This window comes from Petaurus breviceps, unplaced genomic scaffold (assembly GCF_028583685.1).
Source record: "Petaurus breviceps papuanus isolate PSGF00001 unplaced genomic scaffold, PetGlider_PUasm1.0 90459, whole genome shotgun sequence".
Taxonomy (NCBI): domain Eukaryota; kingdom Metazoa; phylum Chordata; class Mammalia; order Diprotodontia; family Petauridae; genus Petaurus; species Petaurus breviceps.
Window position 1 is genome coordinate 2,811,135 of NW_027187259.1, and position 13,374 is coordinate 2,824,508.

Sequence of the window (13,374 nt, forward strand, 5' to 3'; positions counted from 1 at the left end):
CTCTCTCTCTCTCTCTCTCTCTCTCTCTCTCTCTCTCTCTCTCTCTCGGTAACCACATTACCTTCCATGAAGTTAATTACAATCTTTTTGCAGCTGACTTGTAGATCTATTCATCTGTCTGTCTGTCTGTTTGTCTATATTGATAGATTTATCTATAACCATCTAATAGTCTGTCCATCTATACTTATATCTATCTGGCTGGCTGCTGTCTATATAGATATGCCTGTATCCATCACTTGATCTAGCTGCCTATCTATCTATACTTAGATCTATTTATCTGTAGCCTCATTTTCTGTCCTGAGAATGTCTTATATTGCCACTTGCCTACTAGACATTTCAAACTGGGTGTCCTAGAGACTTCTTAAACTCAGTATGTCTCAAAGCAAACTTGCTACATTTCTTAATAAATCCTTGTCTCTTCCAAATTTCCTGACTTCTGTCAAATGTACTGCCATTCTTCCACTGCCTCAGGTTCGTAATGTCATCATGATGTTACTTTGGACTCCTTCCTTGACTTCACTTCACATGTCCGATCTGCTACCAAATCTTGCCCTTTTTACCTTCCCAACATTTCTTGCATCAAACCCCTTCTCTCCACTTCCACACCTACCACCTTAGTTGAGGCCCTTATCACGTCTCCCCTAGATTATTGAAGTAGGCTCCTAATTAGTCTCACAGCCTCAAGACTCTCTCCATTCTAGTCTATTCTACACATAGCTACCAAACTAATTTTCCTTAAGCACAAGTCTGACCCCATGATTCCCCTGCTTAACCAACTCCATTGGTTTCCTATGGCCTTTAGGATGTAATAAACTCCTCTGTTTAGCTTTGAAAGTCCTACACATTCTGGCCCCGACCTGCCTTTCCAGCCTCACTGGATCTTTCTCTCTCCTCTCAAACTCTGGGATCCAGCCAAACTGGCTTCTCTGTTCCTCACACACAACAACACTCCATCTCCTGCCTGGAGTGTACTCTCTCCTTGCCTCATACAGTCCCTTTTTGCCTTTGAGAAACAGCTCAGACACCATTGTTTACATGAAGCCTTTTCTGATCCCCCAACTATTAGTGTCCTTCCTCCCAAACTAACTTGTATTCACTAGCTTGTATATATTTATGTTTGTTTTACTTTTGTGCTGTATATATTTTTATATATACTTGTAGTCTCCCTCATTAGATTGTAAGCTCCTTGAGAGTAGGATTTGTTTCCTTCTTTTTTTTTCTCAAATCAAATGCTTTATTAACTTCTGGTTTACATCATTCAGTTCCGCCAGATTTTGAGTTACAAATTTTTGTTTCATTCTTTCTTCTTGTGTTTCCAATGTCCAGCAAAATGGCCGGCACCTTGCCTGGCACACAGCAGGTATTTGTTGATTGAAATGACATTTGCAGGCCCTTCTGGTCTTAAGTCCTTTAGACTTGACCTTCATGTTCTTCATACCAGGGGCTGGGGGTTGGGGTGGGGGGAGAAACACCACCTGAAAAAACACCTACTTAAAAGAAACATACTTCTTTACCTTCCTCTCTGAATGAGGGCATAGTTGAATTTGCAATTATTATTATTATTTTTTTAAGCAATCGGGTTAAGTAACTTGCTCAAGGTTGGGATTCGATCTCCAGGTCATCCCAACACTGGAGCTGGTGCTCTTACTCGCTGAGCCACCTGGCCACCCCTAAGCAATTGGGGTTAAGTAACTTGCTCAAGGTTACACGGCCAGGTGTTTCTGGGTGGGTGCTAAGTGTCTGAGCCCGGGATTCGATCTCCAGGTCTCCTCAACACTGGAGCCGGTGCTCTTACTTGCTGTGCTACCTGGCCGCCCCAGAATTTGCAATTATTGAGATTGCCTGCCTTGGTCTATACAGTCAGTTGATAGACTCTGTGGGTTTATATATTTTTAAGCACTAAGTATACACTGTAATTGCTTGTCTTAGCCTTGTATACCAAGCTCTCTTCTGGTGGCATAGAAATAAGTTTTCAAACTCTGCTTTTTCCACAATGCAGCAACTCAGCTCAAGTGATAATTAAAGTTGTAAAGAAGTGGAAATACCCAGTCATGACCACCACCTAGAGGCAATATGGCAAACTAGTAAGTTCTGTATTTGAGAGGGAGTGTGTGATTTGAGAGGTTTGAGTAGGCCTCTCCATTCAGGGATGTCTAGGAAAGTCCAGGAAGCAGCTGAAACATGTTTTCTGGGTTTTAATACATTGCTTCCATTCTGTAATAAAAGCTTGCCTTTTTGGCTTTTGGCAAGCTACTTGCCATCTCAGTTTCTTCGTCTGTAAAATGGGAGGGAATTTTTCTCCATAGTTTTTCAAACTGGCAAGGAACTTTTGAGAGCAAAGAGTCCGGGTAAAAAAACTGAAACCAAAAAAATTTTTTTTAATTAAAAAAAAGAGAAACTGAAACCCCCAAAGAAATGACTTACTCAAGGTCACTCAGCTAGTCAGTAACAAAGCCATTGGTTGGTTACCTTGTGTCTCTAGATGGGAATACTTTTTAACTTTTCCCAAAGAATTGCTCAGCAATAAGCCTTCTCCTTGTCCCCCCTCTCCATTTGTGAGCTGCATAACAATTCATCAAAGGTTATAAATTCATTTCGATTCCACAGTCATTTCCTAAGTACCTCCCAAGTCTGTCACGGTGTGCTGGGTACAGGGTAAGAAAGAGAGGCTAGATTAGTGCTTAAGAAAAGGGTGTGAGGAAGCAAAATCTGTATCTTGCAGCTGGCCAGCTGCAGCCTGGGCTGAATAAATTCTCAGCATTGCTGAGAGATTCAGATGAAGGGACTACCAGCTGCACGCTTGGAAACAGATGGCCTTACTGCTCTGAGTGGGTGGGAGTCTTGATGACATTACAGGTTTGCTCTTCCTTATGCAAGCCCTGGCTGACCTTGGTGATTATCCATCAGGGAGAAGGAATAAGCCGTTTTAAAATAGCCATAGATTGAAACCTACTTACTTTTGAAAACACTGATGCAAATATTTGGATCACTGAAGGCAGCTGTTGCTAGTTAGCATGGTTTCTCTTCTGCCCAGTGTAGCATAGCTGGTCTTCTGCTGTCTTGTTTACAAAACGCCGGCAGCCATGTTAGGAATTGGACTCCCAGCATCTGAGGTAGAGAAGTTCAGAGTTGGAAGGGACCTCAGTGACCAACTAATCCACCCCATACTTGAAACAGGATCACACTGTGGCAGACTCAACAAATGGGTATCCAGCTGCTTCTTGGATGCTTCCAATAAGAAAAAGCCCACTGTGTCCCAAGGCTGCCCGTTCCACTTTTTGTTAGGCCGTCTCTCCTGACCTCCAGCCTAAGGCGGCTTCTTTGGAATGTCTCCCTATTACCACTCCTGGTTCTCCCCTTGGTGACCAAACCAAACCAATGTAGACTCTTTTCCACATAGCAACACTTGAGAAACCTTGAAGCCAGACATCCTATGGCTCTCAACACCCAAGTCTTCTCTTCCCCAGGCTAAAGGGCCCCAAATCCTTCAGCGTTTCCTCTTATGGCCTAGACTCATGACCCTTCACCATTCTGTTCTCTTCTAGACCTCCAGTTGATCACTGTCCTTCCTAAACTAGGGATGTCCAGAACTGACCACAATACTTGCGGTATGACCTGATTAAGGAAAGAGACAGTGAGACTATTATCTCCTTATTCCTGGGGTCTTTGCCTTTCTTGCCCAAGATCAGAGTAGCTTTCTGGGCAGCTATATCACCCTGCTCACTCATACTGAGTTTGTATTCCTAGACCCTTTGATCCTTTTCAGACAAGCCTATCTTGTACTGGGGAAGATGGGGTTTTTTTAAACCAAGTATAAGACTTTACATTTATCCCTACCAGATTTTTTTTCCCCTTGGAGACCCGCTTGCTTTATTCAGCTTATCTAATACACAACCATGGTCCCAAAGTGTGCAAAGTTAAAGCCTTCAGCCGTGGCTGGGGATGGAGACGGGTTATAGGCTGGAGCAGCAAGGGAATGAGACTGAATGGATTGCCTTCCCTCTCTGCTGTCTCTGTTCCCCATCACCTCTGGGGAGGACAGACTTAAGACCAAGTCCCTGTGGGCAACTTGAGGGACCATGGGAAGGGGGCAGAGACCTTCCTCTGGCTGGCTGGACATGGGGGCAAAAGCCCACAATAGCCACAGTCTGAGTAAGCGGAGCCTACCAGATTTTTTCATTTCATTACATTCAGCCTGGTGTTTTATTCTTTTTTATGGATCCTAACTTTGTTATCTAGTGTGTTAGCTATCCTTCCCAGCACTGTGTCATTTGTAACATATGACAAGTCAGCATCCCATTTATTCCTTTATCCAAATCATTGAAAATAATGCTAAATAGCAAAGAGTAAAGCATAGATCCCTGGGGTACACCACTAGAGACCTCCTGACAAGTTGATCTTTTGACCAGTCTCAGAGCCGTCTAATTAAACTATCAGTAGCCTAGCCCATATATATCTTTTGCAGAAAAAATGACATAAGTGAGTTTTTTGGTCATATACAGTCTAGAAATCTAGAGTTCATTGTTTAGAGATAAATTTAAACGGCTGCTGCCTTCTTTCCACTCCCACCCCCCAAATCTGCGAAGAGGTCCTTCCACAGAAATGATATTCCAGGGTAAGATTGGGGTGAGGTTGAGTGAGCCTTCACCTTTCAACTTTACAAACAGCTCAAAGGGACCCTGGAGATCCTCAAATCCAACCTTTGCATTCTAGATTAAAACAACCCTGCAGAGCAGAGAAGGGAAGTGAGTTTCTCATTGTGGTCACATGACTCAGTTCTCTCCTAGCATTTCATGTAAGCTCCTTAAGGATAGGATTCCTTTCACTTTTGTCTCTGTATCCCCAATACAAACAGTAAAGGCTCATTGAGTTGAGCTGAGCTCTGCCTATGGCTTTGATTTTAGTGTGTTGAACATGATCTCAGTAAAGCAGATGTCTTTTAAAGTAAAAAAAAAATTCTTAAAAGGCCACCAGGAGATGTTTCCTGATGTTTTTTCAAACCTTGGTGAGAGCCATGTTAAGGCTTTGAGGCCCTCTGGCCTCCCAACTGGCTATGACTCATTGAAAGCCAACTCAGAGGCTCATCCTTGATGAGGCTGGCACCATAACTTGGAGCTGGTGTGGCCACCCTCAAAGCCACTCCCAAAGGGATGGAGATCCAGCCTCCCTTCTGTCTCTCCTCCTTCTGACATCACTCTCTCTGCTGCTGGCACTCTCTGGTCTCTCACGTTCATGATCTGAGGGTTATTGGCCAACTCCACAACAATCTCTCCCATCCCTCCCCTTCTCTCCATCTCCATGGCAATCACCCTGCCCCAGCACTCCAGTGAGCTGTTGCAATCATCTCTGATAGGATTGCCTGCCTCCATTCTTCTAAATCATCCATTAGCACTTTCAGAGAAGTCATTTATTTGCCGACCATGTTTTCATTGAAGTTTAATTTTCTGGAGAGTTCATTGAGATCTTATAGGATCATAGAAATGGACATGGAAGTCTAAAGTCTCCAGGGGTGGGGAACCTGTGGCCTTGAGGCCACACACAGCCCTCTAGGTCCAGTTCACACTTGAAAACCTGGAGGCCACAGGTTCCCCACCACTGGGCTAACCCCTCATTTTACAGGTGAGGAAATTGAAGCAGAGAGATGTTAAGTGACTCACTCAGAGTCACACAGTCTGGATTTGAACCCAGGGCTCTTTCCAGTACCATTCCTGCTCCCTTCATTTCTTTTTCTGAGATTGGATTAAGATCTGTAGTTCTTATTTTGTTGATTGAGGTATTTTATTCAACTCCATCCTTGGAACAGCTGCCAGAATTAGCTTTTAAATGTGATAATGTATGTAAAGAACTTTGTAAACCTTAAAGCCCTGTCTTGCAGTCAGCTGTCATTATTATTCCTTAGGCCTGGATTTAGTCCTGTCTTTTCCAATTCTCCAAATCTTCACTGGCTCCCTACTGTCTGCTAAACTGAAGCTCCTTTGTCTGGTATTCAAGAGGAGAGAGGGAACAAGCGTTTATTAAAGTCTGTTATCTACCAGGCACTGCAGAAAAGTCTCACAATAAACCTGGGAGGTAGTTGCTATTATTATTCCCATTTTACAGTAGTTAAGTGACTTGTCCACCATGCGCTACCCCCTCTCCCCCTTGAAAGTGTCTGAGGCTGGATATGAACTCAGGTCTTCCTGATTGCAGGCACAGCACTCTGGCCAGTAATTGGTGCTGCCTTATGGTCCAGCATTATCAAGCACTGCTTCCTTCCATAAACTCTGGACTTTAGCCAGTCTGGACTCCCCTCTCCTCAATACGTTCTGTGCTCTCTTGTCACTTCCCTACTCGGAATGTCTTCTCTCCCCTTCCTTGCCTGTTGAAGACCATGGGATTTGTGGCCACCTCAGCTTTTTATTTTTTCCAGATGAAGAAGCTGAAACCTAGACAGGTGAAGTGATTTGATTAAGATCACCATGGTAGAAAGCATGAGGCAGGATTTGAACTCAGATCCTCTGACCCCAAAGACTGTACTCTTTTCACTGTCCCATGCTATCTCCAGGAAAATAGCCTCTCTTTCTTTTCATATTCAAATATATTTCAAAGACTGGAGATTGCTTGATTTCAAACAACTCTTAGGTGAAATATTCCATCATAGTGTGGAGAAGCTTGGGATTGGGGTCAGAGTCCTTTGGGGGAGCCCAAGGTCCCCCTCTTCCCCTCCCCCACCCCACCTCTGCCCCCCAGGCTAGTCCTTTGTGAAAAATAGCAATTCTGGGCCCATTCATCTTTCAGTCTATCAGCCAGTCAGTCAATAAGCATTTATTAGGCACTTACTATATTCCAAGCACTCTGCTTAGAGCTGAGGATACACAGAAAGGCCCTCAAAGAACTCTTAGGCAGATGGCAGAGATCATGGCCAATGACCATCTCTGTATCCACATTGATATACTAATCTGGGATGTGAGAGCTGACAGCGTGATCTGAAGGTCCATCTAGTCCAATCCTCCCTCACTCAGCCTTCTTTCTTCAAGACATACTAATGAGCCATAGTAGTGATAATAATGCTTACACCATGGTACCTCATTCCATCTTTACAATAACCCTGTGAGCCATGACTTTCAACATTTTACAGATAACAAAACTGAGGCTCAGAAACATTAAATAACTTGTCTGGGATCACATAACTATTAAGTGCGAGAGGAGGAATTCAACCCTATGTGTCTCTGATCTCAAAGCTCAACACGTTAGCCCATTATCCTGAGTTGCTTCCTGTACCTTCTTTGATATGGATGTTGGCTGATGCCCAAAGTAAAGAACAAATAACAAATTAATGAACTGTACTTCTGTGTACAGTCATCAAGGCTAAATGTTTAACCATGGAATCACAGACTCTCAGAGTAAGACCTTTGGCAAATGACTTGCCCCATCTTGCTGAATTTTGTACATTTCTAGAAAAAGGACTGAGTTTTCAGATACAATATCATGGTATCATAGAGTTGGAAGGGACCTCAGAAGTTACTGGCTTGTGGGCTTTGGTCTGTGGTCATTCAGCCTTTGGCCAGAGTCCCCCAAGTCAATCTAAAAAGGTTGCCTAGTTTTTGAAGAGACACCATGTTTTCTTTTCTTTCTTTCTTTTTTTTAAAAGCAATCAGGGTTAATTAACTTGCTCAAGGTTACATGGCCAGTTATTTTTGTGTGGGTGCTAAGTATCTGAGGCCAGAACTGATCCCAGGTCTCCCGACACTTGGGCTGGCACTCTTACTCACTGCACCACCTGGCCGCCCTGTCTTTTCTTTCTTTTTGGAGGGCAGTTGGGGTTAAGTGACTTGCCCAAGGTCACACAGCTAGTTTTTGTGTTAAGTGTCTGAGGCTGGATTTGAACTCAGGACCTCCTGACTCCAGGGCCAGTGCTCTATTCACTGCTCCACCTAGCCGCCCCAAGACACCATGTTTTAATAGAAAAGAGCCCTAGTTTTAGAATTAGGACCTTGACTTTCAAAGCCTCATTTTCCCATTTACTACCTTCCTGACCCCTGTCTGAGCCTCAGTTTCCTCGTGTGGAAAAGGGGACAAAAATCCTTCACATGACTGATTTATGCAAAGTATTTTTATAATCCATCAGTGCTCTATTAACATGAGCTATTATCATTATTGTTTTTTGTTTCACACCAAAATTGGACAACATTGCCGCTCTCTCTTTTGCCTTTTCTTTTCTCCCTTAAAAAAAAGTCTTTTATAAAATTTGTGATTGAAATTCAGTCCCTCCCAAATCCTTGGACTTAACCTATATTACTGTGTAGAGTCTATGAGACAGCTTTGCACCCACATGGAGAGTCAAGCTAACTACTAGGGATTAAAGGCAAATTTTGCCAAGCAATATACAGCACTGATAGCCACTTAATTTTTCTGGATTTATAGTTTAGTAAGTGTTATGTTAAGTGTGGCTAGGTAACACAGTGGATATAGTGCCAGGCCTGGAGTCAGGAAGACCCGAGTTCAAATTTGGCCTCAGACACTTACTAGCTGTGTGACTGTGGGCAAGTCACTCCTATTTGCCTTGGTTTCCTCATTTGTAAAAGGAGCTGGAGAAGAAAATGGACAACTATTCCAGTATCTTTGGCAAGAAAACCCCAGATGGGTTCACGAAGAGTCAGACATGATCAAAACAACTGGTCACCCCCAACAAAAATGTTATGTTATGATTCACTTTGGTTTCTGGAATAATCCATAATCTCTTTAGTCTGGACACTCTTTGAGCCTGAAAGGCCACACATTTTCTATATCTATTCATCCTGTGAGATTTCTGGCCATGTTTTATCAAGGAGGATTTGCCCAGTGGGCTGGAGCCTTTCTTTCCCTTGAACTTTTTTATCATATATATATATACACACACACACACACCCCATGTTACCAGTGCTACACACATTATCCATGCGTATATGTGTATGTACATATATCTGTATATCTGGGGGTTTTTTTTGGGTGGGGGTTCCAAACCTGGGATTTTCTTGACTTCTACTGATGATATAACTTTTCTGTAACTAAGGTGTTAGAGAGTTGCCTAGGGCACTGACAAGGGAAGTGACTTGCTCAGGGTCACACAATCAGTATGTGTAAGAGTCAGAACTTGAACCCAGGTTTTCCTGACTCCATAACTGACCCTCTAACCAGTAGATTACCCTTCCCCTGATGTATACACTATATATTTGGTATATATCTATGAATATATATCTATAGATATCTATTTTTTATATAAATATAGATAGTTGTCCCTATCTACCTAGTTAAGATTTGTGATTTTATTTATTTGGGAACTGCTGCTAATGATACAAAATAACAATTTTTTTACAATTAATGTTCTAATTGTTTAACCACAGAATCATAGACTCTTGGAGTATGGGCAGGTCTAGATATATGCATGCACATGCGTGCGCACGCACACACACACACACACACACACACACACTGTTCCAAATGCTCTGTTGCAGTTTTCGGTACTGCAGGAACTCTTGTTGAATTGGCTGAAATCAGTCAAATCCAATTGAAGTGCATGGACTAGGGAAAGGACAGACCTATTGCCCTCTGACCTGAGCTCCCTTCTGGATCTTGGTGTTCACTTCTGAGATCCACATTTTAGCAAAGACATTGATAAGCTGGAGATGTCCAGGGAGGACCACCAGGGTGGTGAAGGCCCTGGAGTTCACACCGTATGAAGGGCACTTGAAGAAACTGGGAATGTTTAGCCCAAACGAGAAAAGATTTATGGGAGAATGTTGAGGCAATAGTTGTCACATGAAGAAAGGTTAGTCTCCTTCTGATTGGTGCCCCCTCCCCAACATGCCCCCCACCTAGGGCCGAGATAGGAGCAATGGGTAGGAGTTACAGAGAAGTAAACCGAGGCTGGATAGCAGCAAGATCTTCCTAACGATGAGCCATCCAGAAGTGAAATGAGTTATCTCCAGAGGCAGCAGTGTCTTTCCTGTCACCGTTAATACTCCTTGAGTATCTCATAGAACATATTCTTGGATTTGACTAAATGGCCTCCAGGGTACCTTCCAAACCAGGGATTCTGTGAGTGTCAGACTAGCAAAGCATTGGAAAAACCAAATGTGATCACTAATATATCTATCCATCCCAATTATGTTGGTATGAGTGTCCTTCCATTGATGCAAGTCACGACCCCTTTACAAGTCAGTACAACTTTCGGAATTGCTACAGCCAAAACATTCATTTGCTTGTGGCCAACTTGGTAATAAGAGTCTCTGAATTGAGCTTGGCTGGTTCTCTGATGACATACCTTTCATTACCAGTCTCATATTGGAAGCCTTTCCAGGGAGGAAGGATTTGCCAGGGCCTGTGCTGTCTTGGCATGGCTGTCAAGTGCCTTGGGTCATCCTCTCACCACAGTGGGGCATGGGAGGAGGAGACATTTACAGGAGGCTGGTCTACAAAGTCTATAATTTGTTGCTTTACACTTGATCAATCAATGTTAATGCTCACACAGAACATAAAATTTGGGAAGAGATGACAAAATCCTTAATGTGCAATCACAGTAAATTACAGAAGTACAGACCTAAAATGCATTAGTAATTATTATTCTAGATAAAGATTGCCTTTGAGCCTAGCTAGGCTTATTTTCCAAATGAATGAGTCCAGTACTAATGCATAGATTAGATATCCTCATTCATGAATCTGGTACAGTGGCAACAGCATGGGATTTAGAGTCCAAGGACTTGGGTGTGAATGTCGGCTCTGTGAATTATGACTCGTGTGACCTTGGACAAGTCCCTTTAAAATCTCCCCGGACCCTCGTTTCTTTCACTGAGGGGGTTGAACTAGATGATCTCTGAGCTCTCTCCCAGATCTAGGATCTGATGGGAAACACATGCACCTACTATTCATCATTAATAGACACATGGAAATCTCTATTTTAAAGTACTCAACACCACCACTGCCAATGGCTAGCATTTATATGGCACGTACATGTCAGGCACTGTGCTAAGCACTTTACAATTATGATCTCATTTGATGCTCACCACAACCCTGGGAGGGAGGTGCCATTATTATCCCCATTTTACAGATGAGGAAACTGAGGCAAACAGAGGTTAAGTGCCTTGCACAGGGTCAGACAGCTAGTGATTGTTTGAGGCTGGATTTGAACTCAGATCTTTCTGACTCCGTGCTGGCCCAGTAATATACCAGATGTAAATATCACAGCTTCTACCTCTCTTCAGCTTCCTCAACTGTCACTTTCATAGCCGTCATTTATTTACTGCCCACATTAAAATTTTTTTTGGTTTTAAAAAAATTTGAATATTTTATTTTTTTCCAATTACATGTAAAAACAATTTTAACATTCCACATTTTTATCATTGACAATTTATTTAGGTTTTTCTTGATTTCTTGTTCTGAGGTTGGATTGTTTAAAATATCTATTTCTTATTTTGCTAATTTAGGTATTTTGTGTTTGATGACTACTTGTTCATTTCCTCAGAATTCTTTCTTTTGCTGAGAATTCTTTTACCTCTGCGACTTGTGAGTTGGCCTTGTTTCTTTTCTTTTTTGGCAGTTTGGTTTGCCCCTCTTTTTCCTTGATCAGGTTAGTTAATGGTTTGCTATTTTTGTTAGTATTTTCCAAAAAGCAGCTCTGAGTTTTGTGTATCATTTCTAGAGTAGTTTATTTTTTTGCAGGGTTTGCTATATCTCCTCTAATTTTCAAGATTTTTTTCTTTTGTGTGTGTTTTAAGGTTGGTGATGTGTTTGCTAGTTTTCTTTTAATTGCCCTCCCAATTCAGTGATCTTTTTTCTATTTTGTAAATAGAAGTATTCAGAGACATAAAATTTCACCTCAGGACTGTTTTAGCTGCATAGGATAGGTTTGAGTATGTTGCTCATTGTCATTGTTTTCTTTAACATAATTATCATGATTTATTCTATGATTTATTCTTTGACTCATTCATTATTCAGAATTTCTTAGCTTCTATTTGTGTATGTATTTTTTTTTGCTTATTTTCTTTTATTCATTACTAATTTTGTTGGTCTAATTTGTGGTTAATTTCAGTATGAGAATCTTCAGATGACTATTCCCCTCTTGCCCCAATGGTCTTACAGGCTGTCTTTTATGAGTAGGCCAAGTTGCTTGAACAGTTTTGTTTTTTCCATTTTGCAGCTTTGAATTGCAATATTATCTTCAAGAGACCTGTTCTTTCAGAACACCGACATTACTGTTTGACCTAAGGATTATTAAAATCTAATTTAAAAAGCCATGTCAGGACGTATCTGTTTCATCTCTCTGGCTCTGCAGTAGCCTGGAAACTAGCAGCTCGTGAGCTTGGGGTCAGGCTCCAGTGCTCACTTGATGTATGCCACCTGCCTTTCTCCATACCAAGCTAAATCCTGGGGCCATTGTGAAGAGTAATAATTATCATCCCTGAACACTGTGCATATATAAAAGGCTAAAACAATAATGGTATTAGGGGATGTGTTACAGGTGTGCCTATTCTGACTCACAGATGTATACCTCTAGAAATGTGCATAATTTTTTGTACATTGGATATTTTACCACTTAGAGCATAATTTTAAAGATGTGCTCCTACAGGGAAAAAAAGGTTCCAAGGCATCATAAGAAAATCACACTTAATAGGGTAAACCTTTTTAAAAACACAGTCAACAGAAAAACAACTCTAAAAATAAATGATCAAGTCAATTATTGTTCTGCAAATATATAGACTTATAGAATGTTCTGAGCTGGAGGGAACCTTAGGCATCATCTAGGCCAACTGCCTTGTTTTACAAAGAAGGAAACTGAGGCCCAGAAAATGGGGAAATGACTTGCCCATGGTAACTCTTCCTAGTAGGTGGTAGAGCTCTGAATACAACAGACATTTTCCAGCTCCAAATCTATTATGTCCTCCCTGCATCATGCTACCTATTTCCATAGTACCCCGAACTGACAATTACTCATAACAAGGAAGCAATGTTTCCTTAGAGATTCAAGAGGCAACTTTTCTTCTTTTACTGAACTTCTTTTTAGTAGCTAAATGCTAGTAATTCTGAACAACTCTTCTCTGCTCACACAGCCATAACCTTTCTGTATGCAGGATCTCACCATCTTTTGCTTAGACTAATCAGTCTCCCAATTTCCTGACTTACCCCCTTTCCAATGCATTCTCTCACCCAGTTGCCAACAGATTTGGCTAACGTACAGATCCAACCAGATCATTCCCCTGCTCCCAACTCTTTGTCATTTCCCCATTTCCCCAAGCTCCTTAGGCTGGTATTTCAAATCCTTCACTGTAACCAGGGCCATAGTGTGGCTTTCAGCCTTATTTCCTATTCCTCACGAGCTCTGCATTTTGGCTGAAATGAACTCGTAGCCATTTCCAGACC